General features: G+C 41.6%; 1 pseudogene; it reads right to left on the reverse strand.

Moving 5' to 3' along the window:
- Positions 1–929: 929 nt before the first annotated feature.
- LOC102747922 (large ribosomal subunit protein uL30 pseudogene) lies at positions 930–1,625 on the reverse strand (annotated as a pseudogene).
- Between the last annotated feature and the right edge of the window lie 4,369 nt (positions 1,626–5,994).

Here is a 5,994-nt window from a genome sequence, read left to right on the forward strand (position 1 = left end):
ACTAAGTCAGTTATCACTCATCTGGTCTGCTTTTCAGTTCTCAAAATTTTTACCACATCTTTTGGCTGTTGTCATCTCCTCTTCCATTCTCTTTTTCATTATGGGTTTATGCTTTTCTTTTAGTTATTTATTGGCACTTTAGTGGGTTTCAGAAGAGAGCAGAAATAATAAACATCTGCCCATCTTTTACTTGAAGCTTCTATTCTTCTAAGTAAAAAGGAAAACATCACAATATCTTAATCACCCAAATTATATTAGCAATTGTATTAATGTGGTAGAATTGTATTTTTTTTTCCTTGCCCTATTTTCTGTAATGTGTTTATATTCTTTTTAGAATGTTTTAATTGCATTTCTTTTGATTCAGTGGTTCTAGTTCTGGGAATTCATCCTAAGGCAACAACCAAAAATGTGTATAAGAAAGTTCTACAGGGTGGTTCCTCACTGGATATTTATAATGTCAAATACTGGAGACACCTGGGTGGCTCAGTTGGTTAAGCATCTGCCTTCGGCTCAGGTCATGATCCCAGGGTCCTGAGATCAAGTTCCACATTGGGCTCCTTGCTCAGCGGGGAGCCTGCTTCTCTCTCTGCCTGCCACTCCCCCTGCTTGTGCTCTCTCTTTCTGACAAAATAAATAAAATCTTTTTTTTTTTCCATTTGAGAGTAGTCATTTATTAACTGATGAGATTATAAAAATAATCATGGTAGATACCTTAGTTCATCCTTCTAATAAGCCTATTGATCTGGTCTTCCCTAGTTGACATAGCAACTGAATGGTAAGACTCTCAGACCCCTTTCAACTTCCTTTCCCAGAGTGCTGGCAGCCAAGCTCACACACTCTATCCCTCTCCCCAATCCCAGAGAGGGGATTGGAGAATTCTTCTACAAGCAATTTATAGATCCAAGAGAGAAGACTAGTAAAGGACCAGCATCTCCACCTTATACAAAGTGGGTGGTCTTTTTCTTCATTCCCCCTCGTGGAGAAGATAATTTGAAGGGCCATAAAAAGTTGTTTGCTTCTTTGAAACGTTTTCCAACAGTATAGATCTCGTGAATCAGATCCTCCATGCAGATGATGCCATATTTACCAAGAGATAAGGCAATCAATCTGTTATCTGTCAGGGCAATTCGCTTCTTGTTGATTTTGCCATAACCACGCTTGTAGATCAATTCATTCACTGACTTCAGGTTTGGGTACCCCCATGCTATATACGGTTCCACAATCCTTAGCATGTTAACTGAAGCCTCGTTGAGCTTAACAAAGGTGCCATTGAAGATCTGGCAAAGGCGAAGAAGCTGCAACACCTTTCGAACCTTTGGGCTCACACCATAGATACCTCTGATCCTGATGACAAATGCCAATGTGGGTTCCACAGGTACGTAGAAGTTGCCAGCTTTTCTTGCCATCCTTGCCATTCAAATCTCAGTTCTGTACATCTGCCTATATTCCTTGTGGTAATGCTTAGCTTTTTCGTAGATAAGCTTCCTTCTTGCCTTTCAAAGCATCTTTTGAGCAAACTTCTTCCTCAGACGCTTGATCTTCAACTCTGTGAAATTTCTTCGCTTCTTCTTAAGGGTTTCTGGCACAGCAGGAACCTTCATTTTCTTCTCTTCTGTACCCTCCATGGTTCCAGCTGGAAAAGAGCAATAAAATATTTTTTTTTAAGAAAAGTAGCAGCTGTTAAAAATGTTGTTTTGGGAGGCTAATGATGTGTTAAAATGTTCAGAATGCATTGTAAGTTAAAAAATTACCAAAATAGTATGGGAAGTATGTCCCTTTTTAAAAAAGAGTGTGTCATAGCTGGTGAATCTTGTTTTTCTTACGTACATTGTGAAAAATGATTTATAGAGTCAAAGGACATCAGTAAGCAGATAGACTTGAAAGTTACTGAAATCTATAAATAATTTGATTGTGTATTACATTTTATGGCTATACATAAACACATTGAAAAATGGAGGGTCTAAGAAATAAATGTTTGAAACTCCATACACATACACACGCGCATGAAGAGTGGAGTGTGTGTGACTGTATGTATACATAAATAGTATGGTAATGATATATGTATATATGCTAATGCTTATATTAATAGCATTATTGAGCATTTACTACTTGGTAATATTCTGAGCCCCTTATGTGGATTGCCTTGATTCATTCTCACAACAATTATATAAGGTTAGTGCTATTATTATTTTCATTTTACAGGTGAAGAAACTGAGGCCTCGGTAGTTAATGTAATTGACCAGAGGCACAGAGAGCCATGATTCACACTCAGGCCAGGCCTGCTGACCTCAGAGTCTGTCTGCTTAATCAAAATCATTATATGCCAAAATATTAAAAGGTCGGTGGCATTTCAAATGACCTTTATTTTCTTTGTGTGCCTGGGGATTGAAGAAGAGGGTGAAGAGTTAAGAAGGGATTTGAAGAGGTTGACCTTTGTTGCAATGTTTTCTTTGCAATTCATCAGTGGAAAACTGTCCCTTTCCCCATGTATTAGATTCTGTTTTGGAGGTCTGAGATTTAAAAAGTTTGTCTCTAATACATGTTTAGGGATAGTAATTTGTTGGTGCTTGTCACTTATCATTAGATGATAAATCGCTTCAGGGCACAAGCCACCTACTTGAAGTCAGATGCCATTAGAAACCAAACCCTACAGTGCAAATCGAAACCACAAAGAAATGTGAAAGACATGTCATCTCACACCTGTTAGAATGGCCATCATCAAGAAGACAAGAGATAAGTGATGATAAGGATGTGGGGTAAAGGGAACCCTTGTGCACTGGTGGTGGGAATGTAAATTGGTACAGCCACTGTGGAAAATAGTACAGAGATTCCTCAAAAAATTAAAAATAGGACTACCCTATGATCCAATAATCCCACTTCTGGGTATAAGTCCAAAGGAAATGAAATCACTATCTTGAAGAAATTTCTGTACCCCCATATTCACTGCAGCATTATGCACAATAGCCAACCTATGTTGGAAGCAACCTAAGAATCCATGATGAATGGATAAAGAATGTGTGATATTGTGAATATGTGATAATGGAATATTATTCAGTCCTAAAAAATAGGAGAGCCTGGTATTTGTGACATCATGGATGGACCTTGAGGACATGATGCCAAATGAAAGGAATCAGACAGAGAAAGATACACACAGCATAATCTCACTTACATGCAGAGTCTAAAAAAGCCAAACTCACAGAAGCAGAGAGTAGAATGGTGGTTGTCCGAGGCTGAAGGGTGAGGGAAGTGAGGAGATGCTGGTCAAAGGGAAATTTTCAGTTACAAGATAAATAAATTCTGGGGATCTAAGTTACCGCGTGGTGACTATGGTTCATAGTACTGTGCTGTTTATTGAAAGTTGTTCTGACAGTAGAGCATTTTAATGTTCTCACCATAACAACAACACCAAAGTGGCCATGATGGAATGTGAAGGCTGTGGTAACTAACCTTATTGTGGTAAACATTTCACAATGTATTGTGTTTCAAGTCATCACGCTGTACACCTTCAACTTACATGATGTGGTATGTCAATTATATCTCAATAAAATTGGAAAAAGAGAAAGAAGAAACCAAATGCTGTCACAAGAAATCCAAGCAGCAAAAAGACAAGCAAGTGCCATTTATTTTGAGCAACATTCTATTGACTTAAGTTCCAGAATAGAATTTGCACCCCCCCAACTTTTTTTTTTTTTGCTTGTGTTTTTCCATCATCCCTAGTGCCGAGTGGTTTACAGGCTCTCAATAAAGGCTGTTGGTCGGCTGACTAGTTGTACCAGGCAGTAATCTGAGAAACCTATTGCTGCCCCTCCCTGAGGTGTGCACCTACCGCCTAGGACTCAAGGAGCTAGGTTTACTGCCTTTGTTGTGCTATAGTCAAGGACAGGTGCACTCGGGATATTTGCGAGATGCCTGTGCCTGTCATCCTCCCCGCAAAAGCTGTGGGTCCCAGCTGAAGCTGATTGACAGTTCATCCTGATGTATGGAGCCCCCATCCCCACCCCCACCACTCCCATTCTCACCCGTGCTGCTTGAACTACTTCATTAAGATGCAGCAGGTGTTCAATATTGTTTTGCTATAAAACTAAATGGGCTTGAAGCGTTCAGAGATAATGCATTCCCGTATCAGAGTATTTATGAAGGAGTAAAGATATTCTGGTTTGGCCCCAGTCCCAATGTATGCTCCTTTCCAGACCTCACACATTAAAAACTGTGTTTTTTTCCTTTCTTGCTTTTTCTTTTTTTAAATGTCCCTTCTGCAATGTTTGGCTCTGATTAATATCCTTGTGCTCTCTGAGCCCCCGAAAGTGGTTTAGTTTTGCTAGGACACTTTAACAATATCGTGATTTACGGAGCAATTCATTGGAGCCAGGGGGCAATGTCATAGAACAAAGCATTTTTCACAGGCTTTCTCCCAGCATTACCACAAATGCAAAACCACTGAGAGGAGAAGCTGAGGTGCAGACAACACAGGAACTAAGGTGAATTCGCTGAAAGAACAAAAGGCAGTGGTTTCCAAAGGCCATTTTGAATAATGAAACATTTAGTAGGGACCCATTAACCCCAGGTAAACCCAAGGCAAGTGAAAAGCAGGTGGTGGGGAGTTCTCCTCGCTGTGATTCTAATCTGAGACATTGGTGTTGCCACTTAGCGATGTCAACCGCAGAGCGCATTCAGTTGGCGCCACTGCATATATCCGGCTAGCACAGGGCAGAATACAGCTTCCTTTCCAAATCGCCAACTGTCGTAATGATCTAGTGCTAAGGAGCAGACTAGAATCCGATCCATAGGACTCACTGGTGTGTGCTGATGACATCGTGTGAGGCAAGTGGCCCTTCCGCTCGGCCTCCCATTTCAGAGCCATGTCACAAATCAGGGAGAGATTTAAAAGGAAGTTCTGCTGGTTAGTGGCCATTTCCTCTGGGAGTGTTAGTGCCTGCCTGGCAAACTGCACACAAGCAGCCCAGGCCGTGCAGAAATGAGGCTTCCAACAGCCTCATGAGTTATTGGAGAGATCAATGCAGGAGAGACGTGATCATTAGCCCCAGCTTGAGGCAGCCGGCAGCCTCTGAGCCTCGGACTAAGAGCCAGGCTTCCTCCTCCAGCTGGGATGAGCAGCTGCCTATGGAGTTCTGCTCTGGACTTGACTGATGACTCATCTGACCAAGTGTTTTCCTTGCTGACTCAACTTCCCAGACTATAAAAAGGAGGCTTTGAGAAGGGCATCCGAATCAATCAGTACAGTGAATAACTCTTGATTAAACAGCTCCCATGTGTCCTGCATCGGGCTTGCTGCCACGGCTGTTTACAAATAAAAAGAAGACCTATGTTCCCTTCTCATAGGAGCCTACGATCGAGTTGAGGAAACCATCTAAGTACACATGAAACAATCCGGACATTGATGAACTGTGCTGAGCTGTACAGTGTTAAATCTAGATGCAAGTCTGAGTCTAGAAGTCTAGAGGACTGCTGTTGTTAAGGCGGAATGGGGTGGAAATGCTGGAGGTCAAAATGCAGGCAACAACATTCACACGCTTTCCTACACTGTAATAAGGTGGCAGAAACCAAATGAAGAGGAGGTATCATGGGTGGAACTGTGTTTCCTTCTGGCTGTTTAACAGGTGCACTATGGGATGGAGTGTTCACCAGAACTTTCAGTGTGGTAGCCATCCTCTGAGGCCACCCTAGTGACCCCTGGCTTCTGACATTCACTCTTGGGTGGTTCTGTCCATTGTACCAGGGTTGGTCTGTGTGACCAATAGAATATGGCAGCCATAATGATATGCCACTTCTGAGATTAGAGTTTAAAAGACACTGTGGCTTCCTTTTGTACTTGTGATCTCTCTCTCTGTCTTTGTCATGTGTACTGGGCAAAGCCAGCTTCCATGTCGTGAGCAGCCCTATGGAGAGGTCCACATGGCAAGGAACTGACACTTTTTTTTTTATCCTACAGATTTATTCCTGCATGGAGGTAATAACAAGTTCATAAGGTTATAC

The sequence above is a fragment of the Leptonychotes weddellii genome, chromosome 2, assembly GCF_054177405.1.
Source record: "Leptonychotes weddellii isolate Sample4059 chromosome 2, ASM5417740v2, whole genome shotgun sequence".
Lineage (NCBI taxonomy): Eukaryota > Metazoa > Chordata > Mammalia > Carnivora > Phocidae > Leptonychotes > Leptonychotes weddellii.